At 40.0% G+C, this 15,255-nt stretch overlaps 1 pseudogene; it reads right to left on the bottom strand.

Moving 5' to 3' along the window:
• Positions 1-1,666: 1,666 nt before the first annotated feature.
• LOC143647606 (elongation factor 1-alpha 1 pseudogene) lies at positions 1,667-10,892 on the bottom strand (annotated as a pseudogene).
• Between the last annotated feature and the right edge of the window lie 4,363 nt (positions 10,893-15,255).

Raw genomic sequence — 15,255 nt, 5'->3', positions numbered from 1 at the left:
CCCCAAGGAAACTGTTTGAAACCAGAAGCCAAAGACCCTAGCAGATACCAGCCATGTGCTTTCCTAGCTGACAGAGGTGTTCCACACCCATCAGCCTTTCTTGAATTAAAGTATCTTTCCCTGGATGCTTTAGTTTGGACATTTTTATAGGTTTAGTACCATAAACTTGCAACTAAATAAATTGCTTTTATAAAAGTGGGTCCATTTCTAGTATGTTGCATTTCAGGAGCTAAACAAACCAATAAGGAAGGTTTTATTTTTTTCTTGCCTAATTGCTCTGGCTAGAACTTCTAACACAATGCTGAATCATAGTGATAACAGTGGGCATCCTTGTCTCATTCCTGATCTTAGGGGGAAGGCTTTCATTTTCTTACCATTGAGTATGATGCCGGTTGTGGGTTTTTTCATAAATGACATTTATTATGTTGAGGAAGTTTCCTTTGATTCCTACTTTTTGAAGTTTTGGTTTGTTTTTTTTTTTTCAGAAAAGGATGCTGAATTTTGTCAAATATTTTCAAGATCAATTGAGATGTTCATGTGCTTTTCCCTTTCAATTGGTTAATGATTGATTTTCTTGTGGTGAGCCTTGCATGCCTGGAATGAAACTCACTTGGTCAGGGTGTATAATTCTTTTAATGTGCCTTTGAATTTGATTTGCAAATATTTTGTTGAGAATTTTTGCATCTATATTCATTAGGAAGATTAGCCTGTAGCTTTCCTTTCTTGTAGCATCTTTATCTGGTTTTGGCATTAGAGTGCTTTTAGCTTCATAAAATGAGTTAAGCAGTATGACTTTTTCTTTCATTCTTTCTAAAAGTTTGAGCAGAAATGGAATTAGTTCTTTTGGGAATATTTGATAAAATTCCCCTGCAAAGCCATCTAGCCCTGGGCTTTTTTTTGTAGAAAGGTTTTTGATGATTGATTGAATCTCTTTACTTGTGGTTGGATTGATGAGGTCTTCTATTTCTTGAGTCAGTATAGGTTGTTCATGTGTTTCTAGAAATTGTCCATTTCTTCTAAGTTGTCTAGTTTGTTGTTCATAGTATCCTCTTATGATTTTTTTAATTCCATATGCAACACATAGCCTTTATAACAGAAGTTGGCCTACAGAAGTTTATAAACATCACAAATTACCCTCTGCTTTTCCATACTAACCAAGGCTGCAACCAATAAACCACTGTATTTTAGTAAGTACTTAAGACAACTTAAGTTATGATCCCTTCCCTTAGAGGTGAAAAAAATTAATTTCTGTCCTAACAAAACTTTACCCTGACCTATCAAATTTCAGTAGATAGAACACCAGAAGTAGGTTAAGTTTTAACTAAAAGATGTAACTCAAGTCTTTTGCCTGAGCAATTCAAGGCTGACCTTTCAAAAGAAGACATATGTTTCTCATTTAACTGTTTTAATGGGTCTCAAAATTCTGTGACAGATTTTTGGTTATTGTTTCCATTTAAAAAGTACTGATTTTAAAAACTAATAACTTAAAACTGCCACACAAAAACAAATGGTCCACAAAACAATCCTTTCCCTCTGAAGGTTTTATGATGCATTGTTATCATTAACTAGTCTTTTACTATTAGACTTAAATGGCCAATTGAGACAGTTTTGAGACCATTCTTCCTCCACTGATTAAGACTGGGATGGCAGGTGTTATGGATAATATTCATTGAGCTTTCTGAGCTTTCTGGGCAGACTTGGTGAGCTTGCCAGCTCCAACAGTCTTCTTGTCCACTGCTTTGATGATGCCCACAGCAACTGACTATCTCATATCATGGACAGCAAAACAATCCAGACAAGGATAGTCAGAGAAGCTCTCAACACACATGGGCTTGCCAGGAACCATATCAACGATGGCAGGATCACCAGACTTCAGGAATTTGGGGCCAGCTTCCAGTTTCTTGCCAAAATGGTGATCAATCATCTCCTTCAGCTCAGCAAACTTGCAAGCAATATGAGGTGTGTGATAAACCAGCATAGGTGCATAGCCAGCACCGGTTTGGTCTGGACGGTTCAGGAAAATCACTTGAACAGTGAAGCCAGCTGCTTCCATTGGTGGGTCATTTTTGCTGTTACCAGCCACAATGCCACAACAAACATATTTTACATACATGTTCTTGACATTGAAGCCCATATTGTCCCCAGGGAGAGGTTCACTCAAAGCTTTATGGTGCATTTCAACAGAGTTTACTTCAGTTGTAACATTGACTGGAGCAAATATGACCACCATGCCCACTCTGGAACACCAGTCTCCACTCAGCACATAGGCAAAATACCAATTCCACTAATTTTGTAGACATCCTGAAGAGGCAGAACAATGGCTTGTCAGTTGGATGAGTAGGTGGCAGGATACAATCCAGAGCTTCAAGCAGCATGATTCCACTCACATTGCCATTCTTACAGGTGACTTCCCATCCCTTGAATCAAGGCATGTTAGCACTTGGCTCCAGCATGTTGCCACCATTCCAATCAGAAATTGGTACAAATGCTACTGTGTCAGGATTGTGGTCAATTTTCTTAATATAGGTGCTGACTTGCTTAATTTCCTCATGTCTCTTCTAACTGTAAGGTGGTTCATTGGAATCCATTTTGTTAACACCAACTATTAGTTGTTTCATGCCCAGTGTTTAGGCCAGGAGGGCATGCTCTCGGATCTGTCCATTTTTGGATATCCCAGCTTCAAATTCACTAACACCAGCAGCAACAATGAGGACAGCACAGTCAGCATGAGTTGTGCCTGTATCATGTTTTTAATAAAGTCTCCGTGTCTTGGGATTCAATGATGGTCACATAATACTTGCTAGTCTCAAATTTCCACAGGGAGATATCAATGGTGATATCAGGCTCACATTCAGCTTTTAGTTTATCCAAGACCCAGGCATACTTAAAGGGCCCCTTTCTCAAATTTTTCAATGGTTCTTTTGTCAATTCCACCACATTTGTAGATCAGATAGCCAGGAGTGGGAGACTTGCCCAAATCTATGTGTCCAATAATGACCATGTTGATATGAGTTGTATTATTAGGGTTTTCTAGAGAAACAGAATCAACAGGGAACACTCGCAAATATAAAATTTGTGAAAGTGTCTCACGTGACCACGAGAATGCAGATCCAAAATTCACAGGGCAGGCTGTGAAGCCAATGACTCTGATGGAGAGTCTGGACAAACTCCACAGGAAAGTCTCGCCAGCTGAAGCAGGAATAGAATCTGTCTCTTCTGAATCTTCCTTAAAAGGCTTCCCATGATTAGATTAAGCATGACTCATTGCAGAAGACACTCCCCTTTGGCTGATTACAAATCGAATCAGCTATGGATGTAGCTGACATGATTATGATTTAATTCTATGAAATGTCATAGCAACAGACAAGCCAGCACTTGCCCAACCAGACAAACAGGTATCACCACTTGGCCAAGTTGACACATGAACTTAACAATGACAGTCCACTCCTTGTCAACTTGGCAGCTATACATACCACCTTAAACCATACTTAATTTCTAAACAAAAAACAATAAAATACACACTTTTTTCTTTCACCAAACAATACTCAACTGTCCTGCATATAACTGTAAACACATTAAATTTCTCCAGAATAGGATGCAAATCCTTGGGTAATATTCAATCTTAAACTTGATATATTACAACTTAAATAGTATAACATGAACAAAACAGCATTACAGTCCTTGTTTCTGTAACTGATCATGTGGTCGAAGTTCATATTTATCACTACCTTCTTCCACTACCCATTCCATGTTCCCTTTACCCTCAGCAAGCACTTCAGCTGGATGTGGTTCAAGGTTTTGCTCCAAAATTCTAAGGGTCTGCATTGTGATTCTCCTATAGGGGCCTGCCAAAGGCTCTGGACAGCATCTCTATTTGTCACTGACACTTCCAGCACCATTGGATCTGTTGGACCATACGGCCCAAGTGGCAGAGCAGCTTGTACAGCAGCCTGGACCTGTTGCAGAGCCTTCTCTTGTTCAGGTACCCACTCAGAACTAGCAGCTTTTCTGGCCACTCAATAAATGGGACAGAATAGCACACCCAAATGAGGAATATGTTGTTGCCAAATCCAAAAAGTCCAACCAGGCATTGTGCCTCTTTTTTGGTCATAGAAGGGGCCAGATGCAGCAACTTATTCTTCATCTTAGAAGGAATATCTTGACATGCCCCACACCACTGGACACCTAGAAATTTCACTGAGGTGGAAGGCCCCTGTATTTTTGTTGGATTTATCTCCCATCCTCTGACATGCAAATGCCTTACCAGTAAATCTAGAGTAGTTACTACTTCTTGCTCACTAGGTCCAATCAACATGATATCATCAATATAAAATGGACCAGTGTGATATCTTGTGGGAGGGAGAAGCAATCAAGGCCTCTGCAGATAAGATTATGACATAGGGCTGGAGAGTTGATATACTCCTGAGGTAGGACAGTAAAAGCATATTGCTGACCTTACCAGCTGAAAACAAACTGTTTCTGGTGGTCCCTACTAATAGCTATTGAGAAAAAAGCATTTGCCAGATCAATAGCTGCATACAAGGTACCAGGGCATGTACTGATTTGCTCAAGCAATGATACCACATTTGGAACAGCAGCTGCAATTGGAGTTACCACCTGGTTGAGCTTATGATAATTCACTGTCATCCTCCAAGATCCATCTGTTTTCTGCACAGGCCAAAGGAGAGTTGAATGGGGATGTGGTGGGAAGCACCACCCTTGCATCTTTCAAGTCCTTAAAAGTGGCAGTAATATCTGCAATCCCTGCAGGAATCTGGTATTGCTTCTGATTTACTATTTTGCTTGTTAGGGGCAGTTCTAGTGGCTTCCATTTGGCCTTTCCTACCATAATAGCCCTCACTGCACCAGTTAGAGAGCCAATGTGGGGATTCTGCCAGTTGCTCAGTATGTCTATACCAATTATACATTCTGGAACTGGGGAAATAACTACAGGATGGGTCCAGGGACCCACTGGACCCACTGTGAGATGAACCTGAGCAAAAACTTCATTGATCACCTGGCCTCCATAAGCCCCCACTCTGACTGGTGGACCAGAGTGACGTTTTGGGTCCCCTGGAATTAATGTCACTTCTGAACCAGTGTCTAATAATCCCCAAAATATCATTTCCTTTTCCCCAATGCACAGTTACCATGGTAAAAGGCCGTCGGTCTCCTTGGGGAAGGCTTGGAGGAAGATTAACAGTATAAATTTGTGGCAGTGTAACAGGGTTCTCCCCCAAAGGAACCTGGCCTCCCCTTCATTCAAGCAGCTCTGGGTCTGTAAACTGTTTCAAGTCTGGAAATTGATTAAGGGGCCATGACTCTGTATTTTTGTAATTCAGGTTAGACTTTTGTTCACTTGACCTAGAACTGTTTTGTTTATACAGCTCAAACAATAATTTAGTAAACTTCCCTTCTATTGTATTTCTAGGTACCCCATGATTTACTAGCCAATACCACAAATCTCCAATGTCATATAATTTTGACACCTGCTTTGAATTTGCTGTCTATTATAGCCACATCTACCCTGTCTTTGGTGATTAAGTGCAGCCACCTGGCTTCTGTCAACTCAGGATCCCAGCATCCCCATTGTGTTTAAGGATTCCAGCTCAGTGACAGCAGTTCCTGCAGTAATATCTGACCTACAGAGAAATGCAACCACAGAGCTCTTTAGGGATGATGGTGCTAGTCTCACAAATTTATTTCTCACTGTTCTGGTAAAAGGTGCATCCTCCGGACATTCCTGGGGTGTAAGAGCAGGCTTTGCATGATAAATCCACTCTAACATCCCAATCTCTCTAAGCCTCTGGGTCCCCTCATCTACATTATATCAGGGCAGTTCTGGCATTTCAACCTCAGGTAATGTTGGCCACCTTTTGATCCATGTTTCAACCAACCATCCAAACAAACTGTTAATATCTTTTCTAACTGCCCAAGCTGTAACACTGAATGCAGAATCTCTGCTTAGTGGGCCTATATCAATAAATTCAGCCTGATCCAGCCTTATATTCCTCCCACCATTATCCCACACCCTTAAATCCATTGCCACACATATTCCCCTGATTTCTGTCTATATAAATTGGAAAACTCACACAGTTCTTTTGGAGTATAACGTACCTCCTCATGTGTGATACTTTGTACCTCACCTTTAGGGGCCTGTTGGGACTTTAGTCTAGTTATAGGTCTGGAACAAATGAGGGGTGGTGGGGGTGGGTCATGAAAAGAATTAGAAATATCTTCCAAGCCATTTGCTTCAGGGCCTTCATTTGCAGTTTCATCTGGTGAAACAGGATTAATCACTCAAGGGCTAATCCCTTCAGGAGGAGGTTGGGTGGTCAACTCCTCAAAGCAGGCTGGAGGTGGGGCAGTTATGTCCTCAGGGCAAACTGTTACAGGGTTATCTAGAGAAGACTCAGCATGATCTAGGGTTTCAACCTCACCCCCAACATCATTATCAATCCATATGTCACCATCCCACTTTCCAGGGTCCCACTCCTTTCCAATTAATGCCCTCACTTTAACAGCAGACACCATGCAAGATTGAGATTTCAGTTTATGTTGTAAAGTTGCTACTCTAACAATAAGATTCTGAGTCTGATTTTCAGAGATCTCAAGTCTACGGCTTCAGGAAATAAGATTTTCCTTCAGGATACTCATAGAAACATCTACATCTGTCAGGCAGCACTTAAACTTCTTGTTTGAAGACTTAAGCCCATCCCTTTCATTCCTTAATGTAGCCAGTGTATCTAACAACAACCAACCAACGTCTCTATACCTCTTATTTCTACAAAACTCTGTAAAGGTGTCAAAAACATTATCCCCCAGCCTGGCTTCATACAAGCGAAGCATTAGGAGAATCGAATGGTGATATTTTGACTATCTCTTTTGCCAACTCACTCCATGGATTGGGAGTGTCATTCTGATTATGGGAATCAGAGTCCTTAGTGTCTTTGAGTCCAGTCAGAGTAGAAAACCATTCATAAAAACCCATTTTTAAGATTCTCTTTCTTAAGAACCACTCCTGGTACCAAGATGTATTAGTTAGGGTTCTCTAGAGAAACAGAATCAACAGGGAACACTCGCAAATATGAAATTTATAACTGACAATGGGTCAATTCTCATTGACCGTGGGAATGCAGATCCAAAATCCACAGGGCAGACTGTGAAGCCGATGACTCCAATGGAGGGTCTGGATGAACTCCATAGGAGAGGCTCACCAGCCAAAGCAGGAATAGAATCTGCCTCTTCTGAATCTTCCTTAAAAGGCTTCCTGTGATTAGATTAAGCATCACTAATTGCAGAAGACGCTCCCCTTTGGCTGATTACAAATGGAATCAGCTGTGTATGCAGTTGACATGATCGTGATCTAATTTTATGAAATGTCATCCTTGCAACAGACAGGCCAGCACTTGTCCAACCAGACAAACAGGTACCACAACTTGGCCAAGTTGACACATGAACCCGACCATGACATGAGTCTTTACCTTTCCTATTTTGGCTTAAATACAGTGATATTAAGATATCATGACACTTGTGTTCTGGTGGCAAAGCCACTGTGAAAAAGCTTATGATTTTTTTTTCAGGATCCATGGTGATGGCTCTCCTCTCATTTCTGATTTTGTTTATTTGTATCTTCTCTCTTTGTGACTTTGTCAGTCCAGTTAATGGTTTGTCAATCTTGTTGATCTTCTCAAAGAATCAACTTTCTGTTTTATTACTTCTCCATGTTTTTTTAATTTTGTTGCTCCTCTCCGGTTCATTTATTTCTGCTTTAACCTCTGATATTTCCTTTCTTTTACTTGCATTAGGGTTATTTTTCTGTTTTTGTTTTAGCTCTCTAACTTCTTCAGTTGTTCATTTAGGTCTTTAGTTTTACCTCTTTCTTCCTCTTTAATGTATGCATTTAGAGGCATAAATGTCCCCTCACCACTGCCTCCACTGTATCCCATAGGTTTTTATATGCTGTGTTCCTGTTTTCATTCACCTCCAAATATTCACAAATTTCTCAGGCAATTTCTTCTTTGACCACTGGTTGTTTAAGAGTATGCAGTTAATCTTCATATATTTGTGACAATTCTGGTACTTTGTTGGTTATTGATTTCCAGCTTCATTCCATTATGGTCAGGGTAAGTGCCTTGAAAAAATTCAATCTCCTTAAATTTGTTGAGACCTGTTTTGTGCATATGATCTATACTAGAGAACGTTCCAGGAGCACTAGAGAAGAATGTATATCCTGGTATTTCAGGATGCAACAATCTATATATGTCTACAAGATCTAACTTATTTATCACATTGTTTAGGTTCTATGTTTCCTTATTGATCCTCTATCTGTTTGTTCTATCTACAGAAAAGAGTGGTGTATTGAAGTCTCCCACTATTATTGTAGAAATTTCTAATGCCTTCTACAATATTGTCAATGTTTGCCTCATGTACTCTGGAGTTCCTTGATTGGATTAAGTAAACATTTATGATTGTTATTTCATCTTAGTGAAATATCCCTTTTAATAATATACAGTGTCATTCTTTATCTCTTATGACATCTTTACATTTAAAGTCTATTTTGTCTGATATTTGTATAGCTAGCCCTGCTTTATTTTGGTTACACCTTGCATGGAATATCTTTTTCCATCCTTTTACTTTCAATCTATTTGTATCCTTGGGTCTAGACTAAATCTCTTATAAGCAGCATATGGTTGGATCACACTTTTTAATTCATTCTGCTTATCTGTATCTTTTAATTAGGGAATTTAATCATTTACATTCAAAGATTTTACTGTAAAGGCAGTATGTGAACAAACCATTTTATCCCTGATTTTTATTTATCAGATCTGTTTTTTCACTCTCTCTTTTCTTCCTTTTAGTTACCCCTATTAACACTCTTCAATAATTTGCCTTTCTCCAGACCTCTCTCTTCTGTCTTTTTTTTTTTCTTCTTCAGCTGACAGAACTCTCTTTAATATTTCTTGCAGGGCTGGTCTTCTGTTAACAAATTCTCTCAGCATTTGTTTGTCTGTGAAAATTTTAAACTCTCTCTCACTTTTGAAGGATAGCTTTGCTGAATAATGTATTCTTGGCTGGCAATTTTTCTCTTTTAGAATCTCAAATATGTCATACCATTGCCTTCTTGTCTCCATGGTGCCCATTGAGTAGTAAGTACTTGGTCTTACATGGCTTTCTTTTTATGTGGTAGATTGTTTTTCTGTTGTTGCTTTCAGGGCTTTTTCCTTCTCTTCAGCATTTGAATATCTAATTAGTATGGTGTCATGGAGTTGGTCTATTTGGAGTTTGTTGGACTTCTTTAATTTACATGTCTTTTATAAAGGTTGGGAAGTTTCCCTCAATTATCTCCTCAAGTAATCTTCCTAGCCCTTTACTCTACTCTTCTCTTTCTGAGACATCAATGATACTTATATTTGTGCACTTCATATGGTCCATCATTTCCCTGAGATCCAATTCAATTTTTTCCATCTTCTTCACCATTTGTTCTTTTGTGCATTCATATTCAATTGTCCTGTCTTCTAGTTCACTTAATTCTTTCTCCTGCCTCTTCAAATCTGCTGTTGCATGTCTCTAACATATTTTTAAGTTGATTTACAGTATCTTTTATTTCCATAAGAGCTTCTATTTTCCTATTTATTCTTTCAAATTCTTCTATTTGCTCCTCTAGAATCTTCTTGATATTCTTCATGTCTTTAGACAACCCATTGAGTTTATTTTGGAGATTTGTATGTATGTCTTTAATTAGTTGTTCCAAATTCTGTGTCTCCTCTGGTTTTTATATTTGGTCATTTGGCTTGCCCATATCTTTTTGCATCTTTATGTGGATTGTGATTTTCAGTATATTTCTCAGCATTTGGTTTTCTCGATAAGGTTATTTTGAAAGTTGATTTCCCTCACTCACCTAAGATTTTACACTTGCTTAGGTTTGCATTGAAGGTCTCCTTTGGCACTTGGCTTATCAGTAATTCCAAGTCAAACGAAGATCAAGGCCTGCAGAAGATGCAAGTCTATTGGACATCTGTAAAGGATTTGACAGAGAAACAGTTTGCTGGAGTGCACTTTCCAGGTCTTATCAGCAGATAGCGCTCTAGGGCCACCTCTTCCCCTCAAGCTTGCTTGATCCCGGACTGTGGCAGTCTGCTGGGCAGGGTCCAAACCAGGTGAAAATTCCATCAGTGTAGGAGGTTTCCATGTGTGCTGGAGACCACCAGCCTTGAGGGCGAGGTGTGGGCATTGTGCAACTCGGCAGAGAATCCGTTTGTCAGAATAATGGTCTCGTGATTCTGAGTGGAAAAACCCTGGGCTGTGGGACTGAAAAATTCACTTTCCCAAGCCATCAGCCATCTCAGACATGCCCTGCTTTCCCTTGGCCTGCAAGATCCCTGCCCTTCCCCCCGCTCCCAACCATGCACCAGCTGGCCTCTAGGGTGAGGGAGGTGGTCTTGATGCTTCTGTGCAGCAATATCCCTTTTTCCCACCTCTCTGCTTGTGCATGCCACAAGCACCGTGGGTCTCCATGGAGGAAGGATATGGCAGCAGAACACAGAGTGTCTCTGTCACCTTCTAAGTGTCACATTGGCTCTGCTCTGCATCTCCTCTCTTCCTGAGAGGAGGGCCCCCCAGTCCTCCCCAAAACCAGGCATCTGCAGAGGCCTGTTTCAGAGTTGGAGGGTAGCACTTTGCACTGCAACAAGGTGGCTAAATGCATTATGTGGCTAAAACAAGTCTGTCGATTTCCAAATTTCCACTCGGGAGCTCCCAGCTGTGAGACTGAAAGAGCTGTGGAGATGGGAATGGGGGAGTACTTAACTCCTCTCTCACCTGCCCTGGCCAGTGCATAGCAGCAGCCCCACAGGCGGTCATGATTAAATAAACTCACCCTTTCCTTTCATCGTAATTTCTCCACTCTATATAATGTAGAAGTCCCTCTCTGACCACTCATACCCTGGAACTGCTGTCCACATCATTTCTGTGTTTTCTCTAATTATTCCATTGTGAAGAAGTTAGCTCTGCCTCTCCTATTCCACCATCTTCCCTGAAGTCCCCCCCCATTTTGTTTCCTTTTGTACATAGTTATCTTTAACTTTGTGCTGCTTGCTATCTTTGAATTTGTAGAAATTACTTATTGCCTAGAATGAAAATGCCTTCCTCTAGAGAAGATTTGCACTGAGAACACATTAAATCAAGTTCATGGCCATAATGGCCCAAGGGACATGAACTCAAGCTACAAATACAGTAAAGGGATTATATCTGCTTCTCCTTGCCCTGAGATTGTAGTCTTTGGAATCCAGCTTAAAATTGGGAGGAACTCCAACTATGTTCTCATCTTGAGATCTGAGAGTCCATCAAAACCAAAGTTCGAGTTTGCCACAATTGGCAAATGCTTTTAAGATTAAATCGTCTCCCATGCGCTCTTTTCTTCTCTTGGTTTCTACTTCCCTTTGGTTTGGGATTATTAGCTCCTTGCTACTTTTTTTTTTTAATCTCTTTGGTGATTTTCAGTAGTGTTTTTTTTTTTGTATGCTGTATGGTGGGGGTCACATTTCATTCTTTTTCATGTGAGTAACCCCTCATTGTAGCATTGTTTGTTGAATTTTTGTTTGGTTGGTTTTTCATTTGTTTGTTTGCTTGTTTGGGAAGTGCATGGGCCAGGAATCAAACCCAGGTGTCCTGTATGGCAGGCGAGAATTCTACCACTGAACTACCCTTGAATTCCCCAGAAATTATTTATAATCCATTATTTTTAGTCAATATTTAGAGAAAGAATTGGTCCAACTAAAATAGCCCACCATATTCCCAGAAAGAGAACACACAGCATTAGCTCCTTAATTACTGGAAGTGTTTTCTCATAAGCAATTATAGAACAAAAATTATAAAATTAGCATCAGTCAATCAAAATATAATGTATTAAAATAATAATAGAAGACCACCTGGTATAACAGTCCTAACGCAACAATTTAATAGTTGTGTGTGTAACCATGGGCAAGTCACTTATCTGAGATAAGTTTTCTGACTTCTGAAAATGAATAAATAATGTTAATAATCCACAGAGTTGCTGCGATGAAAACAAAGAGAATGATTAGTGTATCAGAATGTTGTAAACTATGAAATACTATTAAAATATAAGTTATTATTAGTGTGCACAGATGGTTCAGTAGTACTGTATATATTTTTATGTACATATAAATTGATACATATACAAATTATTATCAAAATTTTTCAACTACATCTTTTGATGGCATTATTGTTTAGTATCCCATTTATGTCTGTTTGCATTCAAAGAACCTAAACAAGAGTGTGTTCTTATCCATGGGCCTATTTATCTCCCAAAGAGCAGGGCCTCTGTGACAATTTTTGATAGGGTGTATTATCTCTGAAGTCATAAAACCCAGTATTATCTGTGGTTCCAGAAAAATTTCCTGAAAATCTCAATTCACCTCTTCAGACATACAAGAAAAATCTGTAAAACTTACATGCAAAGGACAAATTGACCCATTAGGGTAATATTTTTATGTAAACCTAAAGCATAAATTTATCCCTGTAGTGTATAGAAATGCCACATTTGCTGGATCAGTCACCATCTTTCTTCTACGCCCAGTAGAACCTAAGAGCCTTATTCCTTATATGTGGGCGAAAACAAAATTGAAACTTCTCATGAAATCTGTAAAATTTGTCTTTCTCTACTCACATAGCTCTTTTGTCTAAAAATATCTCAATATTCTAAATTGTCTTATGGTCCCAATAAAAGATGGATTATATTTTATTCACTTATATGCTTATGCCTTCTTTTAAGAAACACAAAAAGAATTAAAGTGAATTGCAAAAATATTTTACTCACCAAGACTGACCTGGTTGTAGCCACTGCTGAGTGCCCAATCTGCTAGCAGCAGAGACCCACACTCAGTCCGCAATATGGCACCATTCCCTGAGGTTATCAGTCTGCTACCTGGTGGCAGGTTGATTACATTGGACCATTTCCCTCATGGAAGGGGAAATGATTTGTTCTGACTGGAATAGACACATACTCCAGATATGGGTTTGCCTTCCCTACATGCAATGGTTCCACCAAAACTATCATCCATGAACTTATGGAATGCCTTGTCCACCAGCATGGTATTCCACACAGCATTGCTTCTTATCAAGGAACCCACTTCACAGCAAATAAAATGCAGTAACTGGCACATGCTCATGGAATTCTCTGGTCTTATCATGTTTCCCATCATCCAGGGGCAGCTGGGTGGATAGAACAATGGAATAGCCTTTTGAAGACCCAATTCCAGTGCCAAGTAGGTGACAATACCTTACACAGCTGGGGCAGTGTTCTCCAAGAGGCTGCATATGTTCTTAATCTGCATCCACTGAATGGTGCTGTTTCTCCCTTGGCCAGGATTCATGGGTCCAGGAATCAGGGATGGAAATGGGAGTGGCACCACTCACTATCACCCCTAGTGATCCACTAGGACAATTTTTACTTCCTGTCCCTGAAACCTTAAGCTCTGCTAGTTTACAGGACTTAATTCCAAAAGGAGACGTGCTCCTAATAGGAAACACAACAATGATACCATTGAACAGGAAGTTAAGACTGCCATCTGGCCATTTTGGGCTTCTTATACCTCTGAATCAACAGGCAAGGAAGGGGATTACTGTACTGGCTGGGGTGATTGATCCTGATTATCAAGGGGAAATAGGATGGCAACTACACAATGGAGATAAACAAGAGTTTTCCTGGTGTTCTAGTTTGCTAGCTGCCAGAAACGGAATGGCTTTTTACAAGGGGAATTTAATGAGTTGCAAGTTTATAGTTCTAAGGCCGAGAAAATGTCCCAGTTAAAACAGGTCTATAGAAATGACCAATAAAATGCATCCAGGGCAAGATAGCTTGGTTCAAGAAGGCCAATGAAGTTCAGGATTTCTCTCTCAAGTGAGAAGGCACATGGCGAACACAGTCAGAGCTTCTCTCTCAGCTGGAAGGGCACATGGCAAACACGACGTCATCTGCTAGCATCTTCTCCTGGCTTCCCGTTTCATGAAGCTCCCCGGGAGGCGTTTTCCTTCTTCATCTCCAAAGGTCACTGGCTGGTGGACTCTCTGCTTCGTGGTGCTGCAGCATTCTCTGCTCTCTCTGAATTGCTCATTCTCCAAAATGTTTCCTCTTTTATAGGACTCCAGTAAACCAATCAAGACCCATCCAAATGGGTGGAGACATATCATCCCTTAATCCAGTTTAACAACCACTCTTGACTAAATTACATCATCCAGGGAGATGATCCAATCATAGTTTCAAACATACAGTATTGAATAGAGATTATTCTACCTTTATGAAATGGGATTTATATTAAAACATGGCTTTTCTTAGGGGGCATACTTCCTTCCAAACCAGCAAACCTGGAATACAGGAGATCCCCTAGGCTGTCTCTTAGTACCACCATGCCCCGTGATTAAGTCAATGGAAAACTGCAACAACCAAATCCAAGCAGGGCTACCAATGGCCCAGAATCTTCAGGAATGAAGATTTGGGTCACCCCACCAGGAAAAGAACCATGGCCAGCTCCAATGCTTGTTGAGGGTAAAGAGAACATGGAATGGGTTGTAGAAGAAGGTATAATAAATATGAACTATGACCGCATGACCATTACAGAAACAAGGAACTGTGGAGGTATGAATATTTCCTCCTTGTTTTGTTATGATTATGTTCGTACTTGCTCATAAGGAAAATATCTTCTTTTCTTCTTATCATATAACATAATTTGCATGTTCATGTTATAGTATTTAAGTTATATGATATCAAGTTTAAGAGTGAATGTTACCTAAGGACTTGCACCCTATTCTGGAAAGATTTAGTGTGTTTCTGTCTGTATGCAAGACCTTTGAGTATTGTTGGGCAAACATATTTCTGTCATTGTGTTCGGTTTAGAGATTAAGGATGTTTTAAGGTGATGTGTATAGCTGCCAAGTTGACAAGGGGTGGACTGTGATGGTCAGGATCTGGTGCCAACTTGGCCAGATGATGGTCCCCAGTTGTCTGGTCAGGCAAGCACTGGCATAACCATTACTGCAAGATTACTTTGAGACTGGTTGATAAACCAGAAGGCTGGTTTATTAAATTGTCATTCAGTTGATTGCAGCTGTGGCTGATTACATCTGTGATCAACTCCTGCAAACAAGATAATCCAAACAGTTCGATTTGATCCAATCAGTTGAAGACCTTTAAGAGAGAAGAGAGAATTTTCATTGTTTCTTCAGCCACGAGCCTTC

This window comes from Tamandua tetradactyla, chromosome 10 (assembly GCF_023851605.1).
Source record: "Tamandua tetradactyla isolate mTamTet1 chromosome 10, mTamTet1.pri, whole genome shotgun sequence".
NCBI classification, from domain to species: Eukaryota; Metazoa; Chordata; class Mammalia; order Pilosa; family Myrmecophagidae; genus Tamandua; species Tamandua tetradactyla.
Note: the sequence above shows the minus strand (reverse complement) of the source record. Positions and strands in the feature narration are given on the sequence as shown.